The 23,060-nt window shown below is 47.7% G+C and overlaps 1 protein-coding gene across 1 annotated transcript in view; it reads right to left on the bottom strand.

The window, feature by feature from the left end:
- Positions 1-23,060, bottom strand: part of Pebp4 (phosphatidylethanolamine binding protein 4) — a 217,918-nt gene that overhangs the window by 185,200 nt on the left and 9,658 nt on the right. The gene's annotated exons all lie outside the window — the stretch shown is intronic.

Here is a 23,060-nt window from a genome sequence, read left to right as displayed (position 1 = left end):
CCTCAGGACGAGGGCAAGGACTGTGGCTTTGGCTGGGCTGTGTCCCCGCAGGCCCTGCTGCTTTCCCTGCCCGCCCCCCATGTCCTCTGCCACCTGTCTGAATAGCCTCTGGGCCATCTGAAGGTGGATATGGCTGGACAGGGTGAACCTGTGTAGGAGGGGCGGCTGCACCGAGAGGGGTAGGGCTTCTCACCCCAGGCCAGCTCTGAGAGGCCAGCTGGGGACAGGACGTGTGTATCTGGCGGCACTTGCAGCTGTGCTGAGCTCAGCACTCTCCCAAAATAATAGTCTCTGGAGAAGGAGGGCCTGCAGAACTGCCAGGCTCAGGCGGGGCACCCCAGCACCGTGTGGGGCGAAGGGGCTCCTGGGCCGGAGCCCTGCCTTCTCTCAGCAACGGGCCTGAAGCAGGACAAGCGTGGGCTCTGATTGGAAGGAGCTGGACGGGGCCAGATCAAAGCTTCCCAGCAACCCTGCCGGTGGTGGGAGGTGGGTGTTCCACCAGCAGACTGGGAGTTAGCCCCCTGCCCTTGCAGAAGCGAGTGAAGTACACGGCCCCATCACTCCTGGGCTTCGGTAAGAACGTGAGCGAGATGGTGGCTGTGACGCAACTGCTTCCTGCTTCCTGGATCCCAGCCTCTAGCACACAGCGCCCCCCCCCCCCCCCGGGGCTACAAAGTAAACACGTTCCTCCATTGTCAGGTCCCTGCCCCCTGCAGAGGACTCACACCCAGTGGAAGGTGTCCAACAGTAGCCCCCTCGTGCCGTCCAGGTGTCTCCCGGAACCCGCCAGCCAGCCACTTATTCACCCAGTCACCTGCCCAGCTGGAGGGTATGTGCTGACAGGTGTCCCCATCCTCCTGCAGCTCACAGGACAGTCAGAGCCAGAGGACAGCACAACAAGAATGGTCACCCAAGGCCAAGAGACCCTTGTGAGAGCTATGACGGAAGCCAGAACTTTCTTGGGTAACAACAACTCGGACAGAAAATGTCTGCCCAGAGGTGGGGGAGAATCCACAGCCAGGGTCGCTCCTGTCAGCCCGCTCATGACAGCGATTCCTCCTCACTTTGTGTGCCAGGCACTTTAATCATTCAATCTTCATGCTAACCCTATAAAGTAGGTACTATACTTAATCACCCCGTTTCACAGGGGAGGAGACTGAGGCATAGAGAGGTTAGCTAACCTCACCTTGGTTGCACAGCTTGTAGGTGGCAGACCTGGGGTTTGAACCCAAGTAACCTGACTCAAGAGTTCACACTTCTAATTGCTCTGAGCCACTACCCGCTGCTGCTGCTCCGAGGCCCTCCCCCTTACACTCTGCTTTCCCTTCTCTTGGGATCAGGTCCAGAATCCTGCAAGTGGCCCACAATGCCCTGCACAATCTGGCTCTTCCTGCCTCTCCAACTGTCTTTCCTCCTTCCCCCTCTGCCAGGTTAGCTCCAGCTGGTCCTTGGAGCTCCTTCCTATGCCAGGGCCTTCACAGGCACCATCCCCCAAAGCCCACCCCCCTGTAGGTTCATTTCCTCAGAGAAACTTGCTCGGACCCCCAGGCTCAATTACATTCCTGTTAGACAGGACCAGAGCACCTCACTCCTTACCCCATCTTTCTTAAGTTTGTGATGGAGTGATGAACTTCTCTGTATTGGTTTGCTCAGGGGTAGCCCCACCCCCACACAGACCTCAGCTGATAAGCCTCTGGGGGCTTAGGACTCTGGGGGCTTAGCCTCTGGGTGCCAAGGCTGCGTCCCCCATCCCACACTCCATGCCTCAAGTATACGGATGCTGGGTAAAACACGTGTCTGAGTGCATGACCAACTTGCTATTTCTGTTCCCAAAAGTCCCTATTTTCACTTAACACTCGCAGCTCTCCAGAAACATCAGTAGGAAGCCAGTCTCTCAGGCTGGCCCCCGGCCCTGAGTCCCTTGGCTTATCTATCTAACCTTCTGGCTCCTTTTCCTACAGACATTTGACAGAGGCGGTGGTTCTCAGCTTTTTCAAACCTGATCTTTCTCTGGGGGATTCACAGGACATGGCTTCATACTTGAGGTGCAAGATCTGGGGCCATGTTCCAGCCTGGGGAGTCCCAGCTTCCTTTCCCCAGTTTCCAATAACAACAAAACCACAAGGCAAACAAGAAATGCAAAAATTTTTAAATTTAAAAACTAAAAACAGATAGAAAACAAATAGCAAAGTGGCAAAACACAGTCCATTCAAAGAAATAAAATTAATTGACAGAAATCGTCCCCTAAGAAGCCCACACATCAGATGCGGTAAACAAAGAGTTTTAAAACAACAGTCTTAAGTATGTTCAAAAACCTAAAGGAAAACACACACACACACACACACACACACAAAAAAAAAATGAAAGGAAATCAGGGTAATGATACATAAACAAAATTAGAATGTCAACAAAGAGATAGAAATGTTGAACAGGAATCTCGTGGAAATTCTGGAGCTGAAAAATATAATAATGGAAGTGACGAATTCAGAAAAAGGGTTTGAGAACCGGTTTCAACAAACAAAAGAGAATGGGTGAATCTGAAGGCAGGACAATTGAAATAGCTGATCCTGAGGACCGAGAGGAAAAATGAATGAAGAGCAGTGACCAGAGCCTGAGGGCTTCTGCGGTCCCATCAAGCAGACCAACTTATACAGCACTCAAGACCAAGAAGGAGAAAAAGCAGAGAGATTATTTGAAGAACTAACGGCCATAATCTTCCCAAATTTGAAGAAAGACATGAATCTAAAAATCCAAGGAGTTCCAAAGATTCCGAGTAGGATCAACTCAAGGAGAACAACTCTGAGACACATCATCTGACTGTTGAAAAATGACCAGCCAATTGTTCAGCAGAAATCGTGGAGGCCAGTAGGAATTGGGATGGTAGATTTAAAGTGCTAAAAGAAAAAACTGTTAACCAAGAATTCTACTTCCAGCAAGGCTATCCTCCAAAAATGAGGAAGAAATTAAATTCTCAGGTAAACAAAAGATGAGAGAAGGGGCCCAGGTGTGGCTCAGTGGTAGAGCGCCTGCCTAGCACACGTGAGGCCCTGGGTTGAATCCCCAGAACTGAAGAAAAAAGAAAAGAGGGAGTTCATTGCCACCAGGGCTGCTCTGTAAGAGACCCTAACAGGAGCCCTTCAAATAGTAACTTGAAATTTGCTGAAGATAAAAAGATCTTCATTAGGGTAAACACATAGGCAGATATAAAAGCTAGTTATTATAATTTTGGTTTGCAGCTCCACTTCTTAAATACAGGACTTAAAGGCAATGAATGAAAATAATTATAAATCAATGTTGTTGGGTATATAATGTAGAAAGAGGTAAGTTGTGACATCAATAACATAAAATGGAGAGGAGCACAGAACTTTATAGGAATAAAACTTTTGTATCTGATTGAAATTAAGTTGGTATCAATTCAAACTGAACTCTTACGGCTTTAAAATGTTACTTGCAATCTACCTGGGGACTACAAAATGTATCTGTCCAACATTTGCAAAAGGAATTGAGTGCTAGCACAGGTAAAAGAAAAAAAATCAACTAAACATAAAGAAAGAAAGATAGAAATAACTGATTGCCTATAAGTAATTACTTTAAATTTAAATTGATCAATTTCCCCAAAGTCATAGAAAAAAAAAGTTAGTTGGCAGATTGGATTAAAAAACATGAGCCAATTATATGCTGTCTACAAGACTACAAGACTCTAGATCCAAGGGGGCCCTCACCAGAGCTGAGCAGATGCTGGCAACACGTTCTTGAAACTCTAAAATGGTAAGTGAAATAAACCTCATTTCTTTATAAATTATCAAGCCTCAGGTGTTTTGTTTTAGCAACAGATTCAGGAATAACACTTATAAGCACAAAGCAACAGAGATACAAAATATATGAAGTGAACACTGACAGAATTAAATAGAGAAAATAGTAAACTGACAATAATAGTTGAAGATTTCAATACTCCACTTTTAACAATGGAAACTAAATGGAAGATCAGTAAAGAAACAGAGGACCTAAACAATGTTACAAACTAATAGGATATATGAAACACACACCAAGGGCAGTGTTGTGGCTTAGTTGTAGAGCACTTGCCTAGCATGTGTGAGGCACTGGATTTGACTCTTAGCACCTATAAATAAATGAAAAAAATAAAGGTCTATCAATATCTAAAAATTAAAACACACACACACACCCCAAATAGTTCATGCAACAGAATACACATGTTCCTAAAGTACACATATAGAATATTCTCCAAGATAGACCCTATATAGCTTAAGCCACAAAACAAGACTTTTTGTTTGTTTTGGGTTTTTGCAGTGATAGGGAATGAACCAAGGGGGTTGAGCTACAGCCTCAGTCCTTTTTATTTTTAGTTTAAAAACCTCCCATGAAGGGCTAGGGGCATCGCTTAGTGGTAGACCCTTGACTAACATGTCCTGGGTTCCTTTCCTAGCACCACAAAGAAAATCTCCCAGTGAAGAAAAGTCCTGGACCAAGTAGTTTCACTGGTAAATGCCACTAAACATTTAAAGGAGGAGCAACACCAGTCTTTCTCCAACTCTTCCAAAAATTGAAGTTGAGAGAATTCTTCCAAACTCATTCAATGAGGCCAGCATTACCCGGATACCAGAGTCAAACAAAGACACCACAAAAAAAAAAAAAAAAGAGAGAGAAAACTATGGACAATTATCCTTAGTTGATGCATAAATCTTCAACAACATACTACTGCAAAGGACTTAAAAGTACACTGAAAGAAAGAGTCATCATAGCCAAGGAAGATTACCACTGGAACGCAAGAATGTCCAACAAAAACTAATCCATGTAAGACATTGCATTAGCAGAAGGAAGGAAAATTCCTCGTGGTCCTCTCAATGGATGCAGAAAAAGCATTTGACGGAATTCAACACACTTTTGTGATAAAACCACTCAAGGAACTAGGAAGAGAAGGAAATGTTCTCAATATGATAAAGACTGCATAGGAGCCCCGTGTGGTGGCACATGCCCGTAATCCCAGCAGCTCCAGGGGCTGACGCAGGAGGAGCCCAAGTTCAAGGCCAGTCTAAGCAACTTAGTGAGGCCCTAAGCAACTTAGAGAGACTCTGCCTCAAAATAAAAATAAACAAATAAAAAGGGCTGGGGATGTGGCTCAGGGGTTAAGTACCTCTGGATTCAATCCCCGGTACAAAAAAAAAAAAAAAAAGCCATGTATAAAAATCTCATATCTCCATTAATGTGGAGACAATGGTGAAAGTCTAAAAGTGTTTTCCTAAGATTAAGACCAAGACAAGGATTTGTGCATTTGTCACTTCTGTTCAATATATTCTGGAAACTCTAGCAATTATGCAAAACAAAGAAATAAAAAGCATACAAATTAGAAAGGAGGAAGAGCAATCATTTCTGTTTGCTGATGACATGATTTCATATGCGGAAAATTCTAATAATTCAAAGAAAAAAAACTGTTAAAGCTAATAAGCAAATTCAGCAAAGTTGCAGGATACAAAATCAACGTACAAATATCAAATGCATTTCTGTACTCCTGACAACAAAGAATTTAAATAAGATCAGCAACACAACTCAACAATGGAATCAAAAAGAACAAGTAGGAATAAATTTAATTCAGCAAAAAGACTGGTACACTGAAAACTACAAAATGTTGCTGAAAGATGTGAAAGAGAGATATAGAAAGAAACCCATATTGGAAGGCTTAATATTGTTAAGATGACAATATTTATAGATTCAAGGCAAGTTCTCTCAAATCCCCATGATGTTTGTTGGGTTGTATATCCTAAAATTCACATGCAAGCTCAAGGGACTCCGATTAGCCAAATAAACTTGAAAAATAGAACATAGTTGGAAAACTAACACTTCTTGATGCCAAAACTTAAAAAGCTGCAATATTAAAACAACGTGGTAGTCAAGCACTGGATACACACCTAGAATCCCAGCTATTCAGGAGACGGAGGCAGGAGGATCACAAGTTCAAGGCCAGCCTGCGCAACTTAGTGAGACCCTGTCTCAAAGCTAAAGGGGCTGGAGATGCAGCTCAGTGGTAGAGCACTTGCCTAGCTAGCATGTGGAGGTCCTGGGTTCAATCCCTAGAACCACAAAACAAACAGAACGATGTAATGCTGGCATAAAGATGGATAAATAGGCTCCTGGAATAGAATCGAGAGCCCAGAAATAAACTCTTGTCGCATTACCATCAAATGATGAGTGGGAAAAGGAGAAGTCATGTTAACAAATTGTGCTGGGATACCTGGGTAGACACACGCAGAAGAATAGAGTTGGACTCACCATATACCATGTATAAAAACTGATGCAAAATGGATCAAAGATCTAAAGGCTAAGACTAGAGAAGTCTCAGGAGAAAACACAGAGGGAAAGCTTCATGGCATTGGAGTTGGCAATGATTTCTGTGGTTTTTATAGGACATCAAAAGTACAGGCAATGAAAGTAAAAATAGATAAATTGGATTTCATCAAAACCTAACCTACCCTCCTTTCAGGGGCAGATCCTATCTCTGCTTCTCCCCCACATTTCTAAGTATGGAGGAAATAGGGATTCTTCCTGTTTCATGGAAGAGGAAATGAGGATCCCACCAAGGGAAAAAAAAAAAAAAAAACTTGCTAAATCTATCAGAAGTAAGACCTGTCTGAAGTAAGTAATGCTCAATCCAGACCAGAACTCAGGCAGTGAGAAATGTACCAAAGTACACTTTCCAGGCAGAATTTGAGAAATGTTTGATACTCAGAAATGAATATATAGAAATGTCACTAATAAGATCTTCCAATCACCTGGAGTGAGGAAATAGGAAATACCACTCAACACTAGGTCGAGTTCTCATCTTTAAATTTCTCTCTCTGGTTTATAGAAAGTCCCTGCCTGTGTCACTTACCCAGAGCAAAGCAGGAGCTTTTGGGTGGTGGCTGTGGGAAGGTAAAACGGTTTCTGGGCTGGAGAAGGGGGGAAGAAAGTTCCCTCCAGGATGCCCCGCAGCAGGGCCCCTTCAGGCAGGCAAGGTCTGCTGGTGTTGAAAGTCTGGGAGTGTAAGAGAAAGTTCCTGGAGCTCAGGAGAGGGGGCAGCAGTTGGCTGTTGGGGAGGCAGTTAGAGAAAGTTCCAGGGAGGTTCCATGGAGGAGCTAATATGCAGGGTGGAAGCCAGCAGGAAAAGGAAAGGTGGGGTTTCAAGCATTCCTCCTTCCAAGGAATCTGAGTAGAAATGGCAGACATAATTCTCTTCCTGTTCTTCCTGCTCTGTGAGGCTCACTGTGAGCAGGCACAGGGCCACTGGAGATGCACCAAGGAAAAGCTTTGGACAGATGCAGAGGGAGAGACAACCTCAGGACCAGTGTCCCAAGACAGAGTCCAGCTTCTGAGCACAAAAGGCAGATGGTCACAGACAGCTGAGAGGCAGGACTGGCAACCTTCCTCAGAGGTCCCAACCCGGGGAGGGGAGTAGGGCTGTCCCAACTGGCCATCAGGTGTGCAGAGTTCAGGCACAGAGGACGGTGTATTGGGTACGTTATTTATATTCTGTTTTTGATGAGGTTTGACATCTAGGAGGCCTTGCTGACCTGAGAGAAACTGTCCCTCCCAGGGCCAGCTGATTCCTGGAGATAGTGGACACCTTCCTAATGAAGATGCCTGTCATAGGCAAACCAACCAAGTCACACCCCAGCCACCTCCTTGATCAATTCTCACAGCCATTTGCCCCCTCCCCTCATCACCCGCCAGGACGCCAGACAGCGGCGCCCACCCTGTGCTCCAGGCCCACCAGCGTTATTCAAGAACTATCCAATGCTAAAGCTGCTCAGCCGCCCAACCTGCCTGCCCCTTCTTCCCCACATGTTACAAAAAGGGCTCCTGAGCTCTGGCCATGCTTGCCCTGGCTCCTCCCTCTTGTGCCCCCAGACTGACCCAGGTGCTCCTCCTGGGGCCTGCAGGGCGGGTTGTGTCCTGTTCTTTTCTTTTAAAGACATTGACCTCTTCATGTTTCACTCAGTCACTGCTATAAATGAAATCCCAAGAAGACAACGGAAACCAAGGGTGTGCTTTTCTTACAGGGCGAGGATCAGGGAAGGTTTTGAGACGGGGACAGGAGAAAGGTGTCCCAGCATGTAAAACACTGAAACTGGAAGGACACTTGCTGCTGGACTAGGAGCAGAACGGTATAACTGGAGCTCTGAGCACGGGGACCAGGTTGTGGGCAGGAGCAGAGGATCACGTGAAATGCCCCCTTGGTATTCTCACTCAGCCTTACACATCTCCAAGAGCTAGAGAGAAGGTGAGCAGATTCTAGAGGGGGAAACCAGGCATGGTGTAAATAGGAGCTGACTTGTGCACTTGTCCTCCTTCCCACAAGTCCTCCAAAGTGGGCTTTGTGAATTTAGCAAGGTCAAGGTGAATGGAGATCCTTCAGACTCACCAACACTCCTGGCCCAAAGACACTACAGGAAATAGACGGTTCCTCTTTCTGAGATAGGACACATGCTCTGGATTCAAATCATAGACCTGCTACTGTGCCCCATGACCTTGGCCAAACTTCTTACTCTACCTAGACCTTTAAGGTGACAGAAGGGCCCACATGTGGTGTCATCATGCAGATGTGGAAGGTGAATACTCAGCACTGCGCTGGGCATGTAATAGGTTTGGGTCTATCTTTTTCCCTTGAACCCAGAAGAATCCTAAATCTGACAAGAACAGACAAGGACATTCCATGGAAACTATGCGATGGGACTGGGGTGTAGCTCAGCGGGACAGCACTTGCTCAGAATGACTGAGGCCCTGTGTTCCATCCTCAGCTCCACAAAAACAAGATGGTGACTGTTTTAGTCAGCTTTTTAGCTGCTATGACTACATGAACCCAACCAGAACAAATGTAGAGGAGAAAAGATTTATTTGAGGGCTCATCATTTCTGAGGTCTGGTCCATAGAAGGCCGGCTCCATTCCTTGGGGCTCAAGGTGAGGCAGAACATCATGGCGGAAGAGCATGGCAGGGAGAAGCAGCTCACATCATCAGGAAGCAGAGAGAGAGAGACTCAACCCTCCAGATACAAAATATAGGCCCCAAAGCCACGCCCCCAATGAGCCACTCCCTCCAGCCACACCCCACCTGCCTCCAGTTACCACTCAATTCATCCCATCAGGGATTAATTCACTAATTAGGTTAAGGTTACAGCCCAGTCATTTCTCCTCTAAAACTTCTTGCATTGTCTCACATGGAAGCTTTTGGGGGACACCTCACATCCAAATCATAATGACCCTACAAGATGGCAGCTCATGAGGTGCCAGTCGGGGACAGTTGGGTAAGGGTGTCTCTTTCAGACAATCCCTGGCATCTGGGGGCCCTCTGGTGTTGTTCTGCTGAGGAGTCTTGAGCTCTACTCAGCTAGCCAGTGTCAGCCTCCATCATTGAGCTGTGCTAAGTCACGGTCTCGTCACGTCCCTGAGTACCTCAGGAGGAAGCTGCAGAACAAACAGGTAGCAACAGGCTGCAGGAGCTCAGCCACCCTGAGGTGTCCTGCCTGAGACCCTCTGCAGAAAGGCAAAGCCAGGATAGTCTTTCCAACTCTGCTGTCTGGCCCCAGGTGTCCTGCTCCACTCAAAGCTTTGTGCCATGGCAGCTGTTCCAATGACAGTGGAAATCCTTGCTTCCTGAGCACTCACTGTGTGCCAAGCAGTGTGTGAGCACGTGCAACCCACCGCACTCCATCTCGTCCTCCCTGCAGCCCCGTGACCTTGGCCTTATCGTCCTACCTTATGGCACAAGTGTGGTCTGGTTGAAAGGCCACACAGCTAGTGAACCAAAGGGCCAGTCCCGTCCACATGCAGAGCCTGAGTTCTTCCCACGCCAGCTGTCCCAGGCCCCTGCGTTTCGGCTTCCCTCCACAGGCCTCTAAGCGCCCATTCACTGCAACGAACTCCGTTTCCGACTCACAGCTCACCCAAACTGCAGGGGTCACAGGACATTTTAGATCCACCCTCTTGGACCCTCTCCTATGTCCCATCCCATTCATTCATTCACGCATTCAACAGTTACTCCCTGGGGTCCTCTTGGGACCAGATGCCACCAATCTCTGAGGCTACATGGTTCCTTGCCAGCATATCTATGTGCAATCAGGAAAAGAACAAAAAGGTGGTCTCGACCAGGTCTGGGGGCGGTGAGTGGGGCTGATGCCAATTCCATTTAAACGTGCTCTAGGCCAGCCAGGTGCAGAGCAGTCTGGGCTCTGGGGACTATCACCGTGGTACATGCAGCACGTGCTCGCCTCGATGGTTGAATGTGAAAGGCATTTGCTTAACCAACAGAAAAACAAGAGAGACTGTGATAAGAATTATAATCCAGGATTAAACTAAATAGGAGGCAAGCTGGCGAGACCAGAGTGAGGGAAGATTTCACAATGGAGGAGTGTTGGCGATGCGTCTCGGGGGCTGTGCACTCAGTGCATCCTATGCCCTTCGAGGGGGGCTAGAACCTAGTCCTGAATCCTGTAGGGCCTGCCTGAGCCCCAGGCCCTCACATCTGATCACGTCTGGCTGCAGCCTTCCAGCGCTCTGCACGCAGCCCCCGGTCCAGCGCTCTTGGCTGGGGCCTCCAAGGTGCCTCTCCAGGGAGTCCTTGCATGAGTCCCTTTGGAGCAGCACTGCGTGACACTGCCTGGTGGAGGAGCGAAGGTGCCACGTCATTAAGACTGAAACCACTGACTGCAAGTGCAGGCTGGGGCCTGAGAGGCCTAGCCCACGTGTCAGAGCGTTCATGGACAGCAGCCAAGGAACCAGGTCAGGCCTGGGACAAAGCTGGGTTCTTGCTCTTCCACGGAAAAGTCATTTGAGACCTCAGAGGAAAAATAAAGGTGGACTTCCCGGGCCTCCTCACCTCCGACTTCCTCCTGGCCTTGTCCAGCATGCTTACCTGGGGAGGGGAGGGAGTCTTATTAGGAAGGTGACTGCTATGGTCAGAGTGGATCTTTCTGGAACTCAGTTGGACCGTCTTCCTTTTAGATGCAGCATCCACTTATGCCATTATTTCCCAAAGCAGCCCCAGGGGTGCAGTGAAGGGTTGGGAGAGTCTCATCCTCTGGAGCACCAGAGAGGAGATGAATGGAGCTTCCCAGAGGCAGGTTTCTGCCCAGCATAGAGCCAGAGACCCTTGACAGGAAGACCAGTCCTCTGCTGGGACCAGACACCAGCCCTACCATGCCCTGCCAGGGACCTTGTAGAAGGGATTGTCCTCTTGGGGAAAATGGCACTGTTTTTTCAACCCTTGTTCTGTGAAAATGTCTCAGGAATCATTGGGGTACAAGGTGTGGGGAGGAAAACCTGGCTAGTTGGAGCGTCGATATGTTTTCATTATTATTTTGGATATTAAAAAAGAATAATTTTGCTGGTAAATATTTAAGAACTGTTTAGGTGAACCGCTACTCACTTTCCTCTATCAAGCATTTGCTGGCAGCTCTTCGATGCTCTTCACCCGTGTTGCCTCTTTTTATTCTCACAAATCCTTCGTGAGGTATAGCGTGATTATCCCCATTTTCCAGCTGAGAACACAGGCAGAGAGTCTGAGAACCTTGCCCAAGGTCCATGGCTAGTCCATGGAGGCTGGATTGGAAACACCCTGCTGACTCCAGTGACCCAATGCTTCTTATTGACTCCCATCCTCCAACCCTATTGCATTGGGGATTAAATTTCCAACACGGGAACACTCAAACCATGGTACCTATCGTTGTTTAACTTTCCACCTGCACAGTGGATGCCCTCCCAAGCTGGCATCTCGATGGCAGCTACTCTGCGGACTGGCGAGGTCCTTGGGAGAACCTCTTTCTGACCAGCTTGACCTGTCCAAGAGGATGCCCCTTGATAATGAGGCTGTCTCCCTTTGGTCATCAGATTGCACACCAGATTAATAGATGATACTACTGCTTCCCCCAAGGTGCGAAAAGCAACTTGCTCTTTGACCCACTCATACCTAATGAGACTATCATATTTCTTGTATCGTCTAATTTCATGACATCGCAACATAGCCTATCCTAACCTATGAGAATACAGCGGATCTCTCTGGGTAGGGCTCATGGGGTTAAGTTTCTCCTTTTGAAATCAGAAAATCAATTTTAACCAGATCAAAGAGACATTTTCTTCTTTACTTCCCTGTTGCATTTTGGCATCAAACACTGCTCAAGGTGGACACAGCAGATATTTGCTGAAAGGCTGGATAGATGCTGGTTGTTCCTGGACAGTGCCCACCTTTCTCTAATCAGACAGGAACCTTCATGCTGGATGTTCAGTGGTGAATATGCCTTTATCACAGGTGGAAAAGCTCCCTTGGAACCCTGAAGATACATGTGAGAATATGTACTGTTTGCTTGTTTCCTGGCTAGTAGAGAGCTGTCATGTGTCCTGCTGAAAAATGGTGGAAACACTAGTAAACTGGACGGGACCTTGACCCCTATGTAGGAAGAACCAACTTGGCTGCTAACTTGACCTCTTTGTGTTCCCTTAAAGCTATATGTCACTGATATGTGACTATGAAGGACCGGTTTCATTTAACTCATTACAATGAGGGAACTGGTGAGATCTTACAGCCAGTTCTAAGGGCAGGCGGAGGAACAGACACACTGGTCAATCAGGGATGTTGGAATGAACATGCGACTGGCCACAGCCCTAGCTTCTTCCACGGCGGGAAAGGGAATTCAGTGGAACCTCTGCCAGTCAGAACTTTGTACTTGTCTGTAGATAAGAATGACCCCATATTGCTATTAGTTATCTGCAACTGAAGAAGTTGTAAAATAGCTCAAGCTGATAAAAGAATCAGAGAATCTGGAAGAAATTGTGCTGGCTCAAATATAAGCTTACTTTCTTTTCCCCCTTACTGCATTTGAAAGCAAGAGTAAAAGAAACAGGGACAGACCACGACAGATCAACTTCATTAAGCATTGGAGGGGCACATTTTCTAGAGAGAAAATGGCAACTGGTTCCAGGAGAGGTCTGAGTTTTATAGGGTTCAGTGAGACTGAATCATGGCATAATGCAACGGTTGGGCAGTCGGGGGAGCAGTTGTTAAAGTCCAGAGCCTGCTGTTTTCCTTCTCTCCCTGGGACACACTGTCCCCCTATTTCCCTGGGGGTTGTTGTTTTCCATATTCTTCAGTACTGGGGATTGAAACTAGGGGCACTCTACCATAGAACTATGACCCTAGCCCCTCTCCATCCCTTTTTATTTTTTGAGCTAGGGTCCTGCTAAGTTGCCCAGACTGGTCTCGAACTTGTGATCCTCCTGCCTCAGTCTCCAGAGTGCTGGGATTACAGGCGTGTGCCACTATATCAGGCTAACCAAATATAGTTTTCTATTACAGACAGCGGAAATAACCCTTTTAGTTTACTACGAACTTCCCTACCCAACAGAGGTGACATGGGAAGTCAATGAGGAAAGGGGAGTCTCTTCCAAAAGTGGGGCTGGACCCAGAACAGCCAAAGTGATCCTGGGCAGGAAGAGTGATGCAGGAGGTGTGATAATACCAGACCTTAAACTCTACTGCAGAGCAATAGTAACAAAAACAGCATGGTATTGGCACCAAAATAGACAGGTAGACCAGTGGTACAGGATAGAAGACACAGAGACAAACCCACATAAGTACAGGTATCTCATACTAGACAAGGGTGCCAAAAACTTACAATGGAGAAAAGATAGCCTCTTCAACAAATGGTGCTGGCAAAACTGGAAATCCATATGCTGTAAAATGAAATTAAACCCCTATCTCTCACCCTGTACAAAACTCAAGTCAAAATGGATCAAATGGTCTAATCTAGGAATTAGACCAGAGACCCTTCACCAAATAGAAGAAAAAGTAGGCCCGAATCTCCATCATATTGATTTAGGACCAGACTTCCTCAATAAGACTCCCAAAGCACAAGAAATCAAAGCAAGAATCAATAAATTGGATGGACTCAAACTAAAAAGTTTTTTCTCAGCAAATGATACAATCAAGAATGTGAAGAGAGAGCCTCCAGAGTGGGAGAAAATCTTTTCCACACACACTTCAAATAGAGCACTAATCTCCAAAGTTTATAAAGAACATAAAAAACTTTACACCCCAAATACAAAGAACCCAGTCAATAAATGGGCTAAGGAAATGGGCAGACACTTCACAGAAGAAGATATACAGGTGATCAACAAATACATGAAAAAGTGTTGATCATTCCTAGTAATTAGAGAAATGCAAATTAAAACCACCCTAAGATTTCATCTAACTCCAATTAGAATGGCTATTATCAAGAACACAAGCAATAATAGGTGTTGGCATGGATGTGTGGAAAAAGGCACACTCATACATTGCTGGTGGAGTTGCAAATTGGTGTAGCCACTCTGGGAAGCAGTGTAGAGATTCCTCAGAAAACTTGGAATGGACACACCTTTTGACCCAGTTATCCCACTCCTCCGTTTATACCCAAAGGACTTAAAATCAGCATACTACAGTAAAGCAACCACATCAGTGTTTATAGTTGCTCAATTGATATTTAATGAGGGGGGGTGGGGGGAAAGAGAAGAATGAAGGAACTTTGGATGGTTTAGAGGAAAATGGGTTAGGAGGGGGTGGGGGACAGAAAGATAGTAGAATGAAACAGATACTACCCTATGTATATGTATGATAGCATGAATGGTGTGAATCTACATTGTGTACAACCATAGAAATGAAAAGTTGTATCCCATTTGTATATAATGAATCAAAATGTGGTCTGTAAAAATAAAAAAAATTTTAATAAAAAAAAAAGTGGGACTGGAACAATGGAATTCCCTATGGAAAAAAAACAAAATTAGGTTGTGAAGCCACATTTTACACAGAACAAATTTCAGATGGACTAAAAAAATATTAAAATTGAACATTTTAAACCTTTAGAAGACAATATCTTCATGAAATTAGGGTAGGAAATTTTGAAAAAACTCAAAGCATACAAAGAAAGATCCACAGGTTTGGCTCTCTTTAGAATATCAAGAGACCCTTGATATAAAATATTATATTGCACATACCCATTAAAGAGTCCACATTCAGAATTTATAAACTGCTCCTGCACATCAGATCAGAAAAGGATCAACAATCCCAAAGTGTGTGTGTGCTGATTGTGAGGGAGCCGGAGGCAGAAACTTGGAGTAAAATCACCTGGGAGCTGGACTCTGGTGGCACCTTCAGTGCTTCTCAGAAGAGCATCAGCAACAAAACCATTCAAAGGAAGCTAGAGGGACACTTGGCTCCAGAGATCCACCTGAAACCAAGTGTATCCCCACCCTGGCTCCATGTCTGGTTCCTCAGGACCCAGACTAACCCACAGACTCTGACAATTGCAGTGGCTCTGAGACTCTCATTGCAGAAGCCAATTCTGCTTCCATCATGAAAACCAGCATCTAATTCACTTGTCCTTCATTCATTTTTTAGTGCCCACTCTGTGCTGGGCACTGAGGATCTGGAGGGACACCAGCTCCTGGAGCTTCCTCCTCAAGGACCAATGAAAGAGTCAAAAGCTAATCACAAATGGACACAATCCCAAGGGAAGACAAACACCAAGGAAGGGCTCTGGGGCCTTGCTGGTGCTCACCTTTGGTCATCCTGTCACCCACCCCTGTGGGTTTGTGGAGGTGTATTTGAGTTAATTTTATACATACAGAGAAGTTGTAAAATAATACAGAGAATTCCTCGTGTACCTTGCACCTAGCTTGGCCTAATGAAAATTATCCTCTTACATAACCATAAAACAATTATCAAAACTGGGAAATTAGCCTTGGTACTATACTATTAAGGAAACCACAGAATTTACTCAGATTTCACTAGTTTTTCCACTGAGGCCGTTTTCTGTTTCAGGATCCAATCTGGGACCCATATCATGTTCATTGTCATGATGAATTCTCAGCCCCCGTCTGTAAGAGTTCCTCTGCCTTTTATCTTTCATGACCTTGACATTTCCCAAGTGTACTGGTCAGACACTTGATGGGACACTTTTCTATGACTAGATGGAGGTTATGCATCCTTGGGGAGGAATCCACAGTGGATTGGATCAGGGGTACACGACGTCAATGTGTATCGCCAGTAATGTTGACCTTGATCCCACCGTTAAGGTGGGGTCTGCCAGGATTCTGTGTGTCAACTCTCTTTCTCTTTGCAATTACTAAACTTGGGGGTGGAAACACTTTGAGATCATGGCAATATCCTGTTTCTACTTAAATTTCAATGTGGGTTGTTTTGTGAACATATCCCTGTGTTGGGCTTTATACGTCCTGTGACCTCTGCCAGTCAGTCCTGCTCGGTTACTCAGCTAAAAAACTACCCTCACTGCTCCTTCCTTCTGTCCCCTGCCACAGGCACAAGGAGGTCGCACTGTTCCTACCTGGGCTGTGTGGGTGTCTGCTTCTCATCAAAGACAGGAGGATGCTCCATAGACCTAGGAAAAGGCCCACAATGACCTTTAATGGGGTCACCAGGGGAGCTCAACGTGACCCTACAAGGAGGCTGCTTGCAACACATCCCTGTCCTCGTGTTCCTCTGTCCTCTTTCTTCAGGGCTTCCCCTTAACCAGACACAGAGGAAGTCAGAGGACAAGGCTGTTCCAGAGTCAGCCTCCCAGGACAGCCAGCAGAGCAGAGACAATGGAGAGGGGACCCTGAGGGCTCATAGGTGACATCTGGTGAGACGGTACAAAGTGAAACAGAACGAACAGTTTACAAAACAAGACCTGCAATATGATGCCCCCCTCTTTTAAATGAACATCAGGCAGGGGTATACCTGAGCCAAGAATTCCAGTATTGCTAATTTTTATATAAAAATTTCCTTTATGCACTCATTGACTTTAATACAAAAATGTTATGAAAATAAAATAAGGGTTCCCCAAATCAGGGACGCCTGGGATGACCTTGTGGGGACATCAGTGAGAAGATGGCTAAGTGAAGCCAAGAAAAGGATCCTCGGGAGAAACCAAACCTGTCTTCAAATGGATCTTGGATTTCTAGCCTCCAGACCTGCCTGATAATGTATTAATTCCCCCCAATCCAGACATTAGATATAGGTTATAGTCTTAAGAAGATGAAATTAAAAGCCTGCATAAAAATGTCAAAATATTGATAGGGGGTGCTTTTGGGTGGTGGAGCTCTGAATGGTTATTTTGGGAAAGCAGGCCGTCATGATTTTTTGCATTTTCTTCTTCATTCTTTTCTTTCTTTCAATAATTTTCTAAAATAAACATGCTTTGCTATCATAAAGAAAGACATCAAATAAATAGATTGGGAGAAAAGAGAACAGATAGGTATAGGACGCAGAGACGCAGAGAGGAGGCATGGCAGAATCTCTATGTGGACACAAGGTCCTTCATGGGACTTGACATCCCCAGCCCAGCCGAATTTATTTGTGGATATTATTCAAATTATACTATGGATGCTCAAGCTCCTTCTGCTCTAAAATTTCTTTTCCAGAAGAAACACGATTCTTATCTTCCAGACCTTGCAACACAAGGTAACAGCCAGGAGACAAGGCAGACAGCTCAGGACTTCAATAAGTGACAGTTGACAAACCAGGAAGAGCAGTTGGGACAGTCACTTCTGGCAAGCATGGTCCTTGCAACTGACTTCTCTTCAGGCTCCTCTTCCAGCCCCTGGGACACGCTGCCCTCAACGCTACCCTCTCAGTGCCATCTGTTGCCCTCCTTGTCCCACCTCTTCATTCCCTGAGGTCTTTGGAACCCAGTTTGACGCGGGTGGCAGCAACCTCCAGAGGAGCTCAGTGTCCCCAAGCCTGAGCTGTCCGAAACTTGGATGCCCAGTTCTTCCTGCCTCACCTCTGAGCGCTGTGCTTCCAGCGGTCTTCCCTGTCCCCTGCCAGGACACACCGCATGCTCATGGTCTCCCAGAACCACTTCGCCTCTGCAACCTGAAATCTCACGTGGCCTCTGGTCCCGGCCTTCCAGCTGTCCATCCACTCACTTCTTCCCACCATCCCCGTCCCTCCACCCACTCAAGTCCACCAGGCCGTGCTGCTTTCTTATCATTTCCTTCCTCCCAGTCCAGACACCTCAACCTGTCATTTCAACCTACAGCTCAGCACCATCTGTAACCTCTGGTCCCAGTCGCTTAAAAGGACTCCATCCCTGGCGGAGTACAACTTCCAGCTGGAACTGTCCCTACACTGCTGAGAAAACAGCACAGAGAGTTGCCACTACAATGTGACTGCCTTTACCTTCTGCTGGGCCCTCACCATTGCACAACGTTATTTATCATTTTCTAGTGCTTTCTTACTCTCCCACTTGCCCATGTTTGCAAACCTTCCCCACCGTCAATAAACCTATCTTTTTTGTTTGTTTGTTTGTTTAGGGAACAGGGATTGAACCCAGGGGCATTTAACCACTGAGCAACATCAGTGGTTAATTTAGAGACAGGGTCTCACTGAGTTGCTTAGGGCCTCACTAAACTGCTGAGGCTGGCTTTGAACTTGCGATATTCCTGCCTCAGCTTCCCGAGTGCTGGGATTCCAGACGTGTCCCCCCATACACACCCTTAGTTTTCTCTTAGTCCTTTCTATTTTATAGGAAACAAAACAAAACAGAAGCCGTCAACAAGAGCTACTGAATTTCCCCACCTTCCTGCTTCCCTGAGCCCAAGGCTCTTCCTCTTCCTGTGCTTCAGGCCTCTCCCTCCCGTCCACACTAAGCCCTTGGTCCTTTCTCTTTTGTGTATCAATTCCTCCCTTTCGCTTGCTTTCATGTTCCTCCTCCCAGCACTTCCCTAAGCTTCCTCCATCTTTGAAAGCTCTTTCTACACTGGAGGGGGCGATGCCCACCCACACGTCCCCTTCTGGGCAAGGGTTCTCATGCCCGCAGCATCAGCAGCCATGGTTGCTGAGACCTCACAAACTGGGTCCCCCTGGGAACTGCCAGTGGCAGCAGGCTTGCTCAAGATGACACCTACTCTCCAGGGCAGGCCACATCCCACGGCTGGCTTGTGATAGTCAGCTATTTCATCACCGTAACTAACAGACCCCACCAGAACAGTTGTAGACTAGCAAGGGTTTATTTAGAGGCTCACGGTTTCAGAGGTCTCAATCCATAAACGGAAGACTCCGTTCCTCATGACTCAAGGTGAGGCTGGATATCATGGAGGAAGAGTGTGGTATTGCAAAGCATCTCCCATGATGATCAGAGCAGAGAGAGACTCCACTCTCCAGCTACAAAATTTAGACCCCATAGCCACACCCCAATAAGCCACTTCCTCCAGCCACACCCCACCTGCCTCCAGTCACCACTCAATCCCATCAGGGGATTAATTCACTGATTAGGTTAAGGTTACAGCCCAATCATCTCTCCTCCAAACCTTGCATTGTCTCATACTCGAACTTTTGGGAGACACCACATCTAAACCATAACTTAGGGTTGATTTGTTTGTATGTTACCAGGATTGAACCCAAGGTTGCTTAACCACTGAGCCAGATCCCCAGTTTTTTTGATTTTGAGACAATCTCACTAAGTTGGTAGGGCCTTGCTAAATTGCTGAGGCTGGTTTTGAACTTTCGATCCTCCTGCCTCAGCCTCCTGAGCAGCTGGGATTACAGGCATGCGCCACCGCACCCAGCCATGGTAGGATATTTTAAGAGCTGCTGGGATTTATTTTAATCTGGCGTGGTAAGACACACAGACAGAAATGAGTGTCATGAAAGACTTTTTATACTTGTAATCCTTAGAGACAGGAGGCATCAGGGAGTGTAGCTCATGGTAGCATCCCTGCTCAGTAGGTATGAGGTCCTGGGTTCAACTCTCAGAAACAAAGAGTATGAAGTTTGGAAGCCATGCTATGCAAGACCACGTGGAGAAGCCGGAGGGTCAGGCGAGAGCCTTCGTTAAGATCGCCACTGGAAACCAAGGTAAAGCAGGGTAAATCGGCTTAATTTGAATGATTTCAAAGGGTTTTAGGGGTGAAAGACTCCCTCCTACTCTGGGGCCTGACTCTGTGATGATTAGGGCAGGTTAATAGTGGCCTGAGTCCAATAAAGGCGGTGATTGGAAGCCATGGACTTTGAATTGGATGCTTTGAATGTGCAAGCTGTGCTTACAGAGGACTCACTGCTACCTCTAGCTAGACCTGGGGGATCAGCAAGGACCCCCTGATGTCAAAGCACTAGAAAATACAGGCAGCAGAAAGGCATGGTCCATACCTAGTGTGAAGACCGGTCCCTGTCCTGATTGTGACAGAGCTTGTTCTCCCTGCATCGCACCCGACTCCCTTGGCTCTATTGTTCCTCCCCACCCCTGCCCTGCTCCCTCCAAAATCTCCTGCTTGCGTGTGAGTTGCTGTCCCAGCCTCCGTTTCCTGGGGAACCACCAGGAGATACTCTCATGCCCCCCACAATCCCACCAGCTCCAGCTCCTTCTCTCTCCTTTCCTTCCCAGACAACCTTGTGGAGGAGAAGCCTCTGCTCCCAGTCTCCTTGTCTCTGAGTGGACTTCCACACCTTCCTGGGTCAAGGCCAACACCACCTTGTTTGTTGACACCTCAGTGCAAAGGACCCGGTTCTCTGCCCACCTGCTGTACCTTCTGCGGTGGGTGACACTGTCCACGGCTCTCCCTTCAGCATGAGCCTTCCTTGGGCTGACCCTATACCTCCTGGTTTTCCTTCCACCTCCCTGTCTATTCCTTCCTCTCCTGTGCAGGAGTTTCCTCCTCTGACCGTCTTTAAACGTCACTGTTCCTCAGGTTTCTCTCGCTGGCTTTTCGTCTTATTCCCTGACAGGATAGCCTCAGCTCTTCGTTTGCTTCAGCCACCTGCTTTATGGCAGTGACCTATGCATCTCCATCTAAGCTCCTGCCCTGCTTGACCAGCTGCCTCCTGGGTTCTTTCTCAGGCACCTTGTACTGGAACCCATGTGTGCAAACGGCTCCGTCTCCTTCTGTGAGTCTGCTCTTCCTCTGTGTACTTGATGTCAATGGCCCCTCTCCGCCCAGTACCCTGAGCCCAGACACTGGCCCATCACCCTCCCCTGGGTGTTAGGCGCTGCTGAGGCGCCCTTCTTCCTGCTTGGCTTCCAGTCTTGCTCACCTGCAAATCATTTTCTGCCCTGCAACCGCAGAGGTCTCTGTAAGCAGCTCACACCTTCGCCTACATCAAAGCCTTTTGCTCAGTAGTTCTCAAAACGAGCATGCATCTGAACCACCTGGAGGGGCTTGTGAAGGCACAGATTGCCAACCCCTGGCCCAGATTTGCGGGGAGGGGCGGCAACTTGCTTTTCTGCCCTGATCTCGCTGCCTGTGCTTTGAGACCTCCCTCCTCAGTGTTCTCCAATGCTGTCAGGTTGAAGCACATGCTTCTTTGCAAGGTCCTTAGGGACATGGCATCTGCTTACCCTGTCAGCCTGGTCCCTCGACCTGCCTTTTGGAATCTGCCTGTTCTGTAAATGGTCGCAGCTTTTCGTGGAGGCATGCTCTCCATCTTTGCGTGTGTTTCTCTCTTGGTCGGGTCTAACTACAGCCCTTGCTCCCCGCCCCTAACCTGGCTGGCTCCTTCTCTACCTTCCTGTCTGTTCTCCTATGTCACTTCTTCAGTCAGGTCTTTCAGTAAGTTCGTCTTGGTCTTGTAACTACGCACCAGGGCCTCCACCCCACCCCGTGTTCGCCCTCCCTTGCCTTTGCTGCCCCGAGCTCCACCTATCTGCTTCCTGGGCTTCCCGATTCCTAAACTCTGAGATCCTGGAGGACAAGGAGATGTGTGTGTCCTTCACGTTGTGCCTGCAGGGCCCTGCCTGGGGCCTGACCTGTGGCAATCCTGATGAAATGGCCACTGAAAGAAGGAGAGTTCTGGGAGGGAGGCAAAGATGAAAAGGTCCAAGGAAGAGGCGGCTCTGGGCAGCGCTGGGCCACAGGGGCGGCCCCTCCTCCGCGGATGCTTCCTGCGCCTGCCACAGGAGCAGCAGCCTCTTCCTGCAGGAGGTCCTGTCCCCTCTCTCCTCCCCTCCCACGCCCCATCACTGGGGTCAGATGAAACCCACCCCAGGCACCAACCCGTCCAGGGAGTCACCTGACTCTTCCTGGGGCTCCCGGCCAGCGCTGGTGGGAGTCATGTGACCACTTAGGCATGCATGACAGGCTCCCCGGAGTGATGTCTGAGGGGTGACCTTGCCTCCAGAAGGGAGCCGGCTCCTTCCTTGCCATGTAAGGTTGGGCTGATTCCCCGGTCCCGGGTTGGGGGCAGACAGGGGAAGGCCACAGAAGGGGCAAGGGCCAACTTGCTTCTTTCAGCAGATGTTTGGCCCCAATTCCCAAGTCCCGGTTACATAACACCTGAGGAGAACTAGGCCCCCGTCACCCACACCTTTTCCCTTTCTGTGAGCATTTCACAACCGCAGCTGCCTCTCAGAGAAGGTCTATTTTGGGAGCTGTTTTCATTTGACCTATATTAAGCACAGTCACACGGCAGAGGCGAGGTGCGGGTGCAGGGTGGCCTGCTGGCTCTTTGTGCCTTTTTTAGTGTCAAGGGTGAGGCGGCCAGACAAGTCGGGTTATGAAGCTCTGGAGCTCCAGGGCTGAGACTCTAGTGGCCCACGGCTCTCTCCCCAGAGCCTCAACTGACATCAGAAAGCCCAGGTGTGGGCGGCCTCCCTTTCACTAACCCCATTTTGCAATTCTAATCTTCCTCCCCCGAGGCCCTGCTAAAAGATAATACCCCAGTCACAGCAGCACAGGTCAGGGAGAGGGTTAGGTCCCCTGGAGGACGAGAAGCTATAAGGCCAGGCCAGACTGAGGGCCAGGCCTGTGACATGCAGTTAGTTGAGTTTTAATCAGCCATTGGGCCCCTCCCCTGGGAATCCCCTTTCCTGAGTTCATAATTAAGCCACATGACCAGCAGGGGGCGAGAAAGGGCTGCTGGCAGCCACCTGGTCCAGGTAGGTGCACCAAGAGGTACTGCTCAGAGCCCCCTTGCTGTGAGGGCCTGTGGACACAGTAACAAGATAAATGATTCTCATACAAGGGCCCCAGGCCCCTCTTCAATGGCACCTCGATTTTGGCCCTCGAGCCTCTTTCCGTTGTCCCTCTAGAGGTAGCCATCCCTTTG

This window comes from Sciurus carolinensis, chromosome 4, assembly GCF_902686445.1.
Source record: "Sciurus carolinensis chromosome 4, mSciCar1.2, whole genome shotgun sequence".
NCBI classification, from domain to species: domain Eukaryota; kingdom Metazoa; phylum Chordata; class Mammalia; order Rodentia; family Sciuridae; genus Sciurus; species Sciurus carolinensis.
The sequence above is the reverse complement of the archived record's forward strand: the minus strand, read 5'-3'. Positions and strand labels throughout refer to the sequence as shown.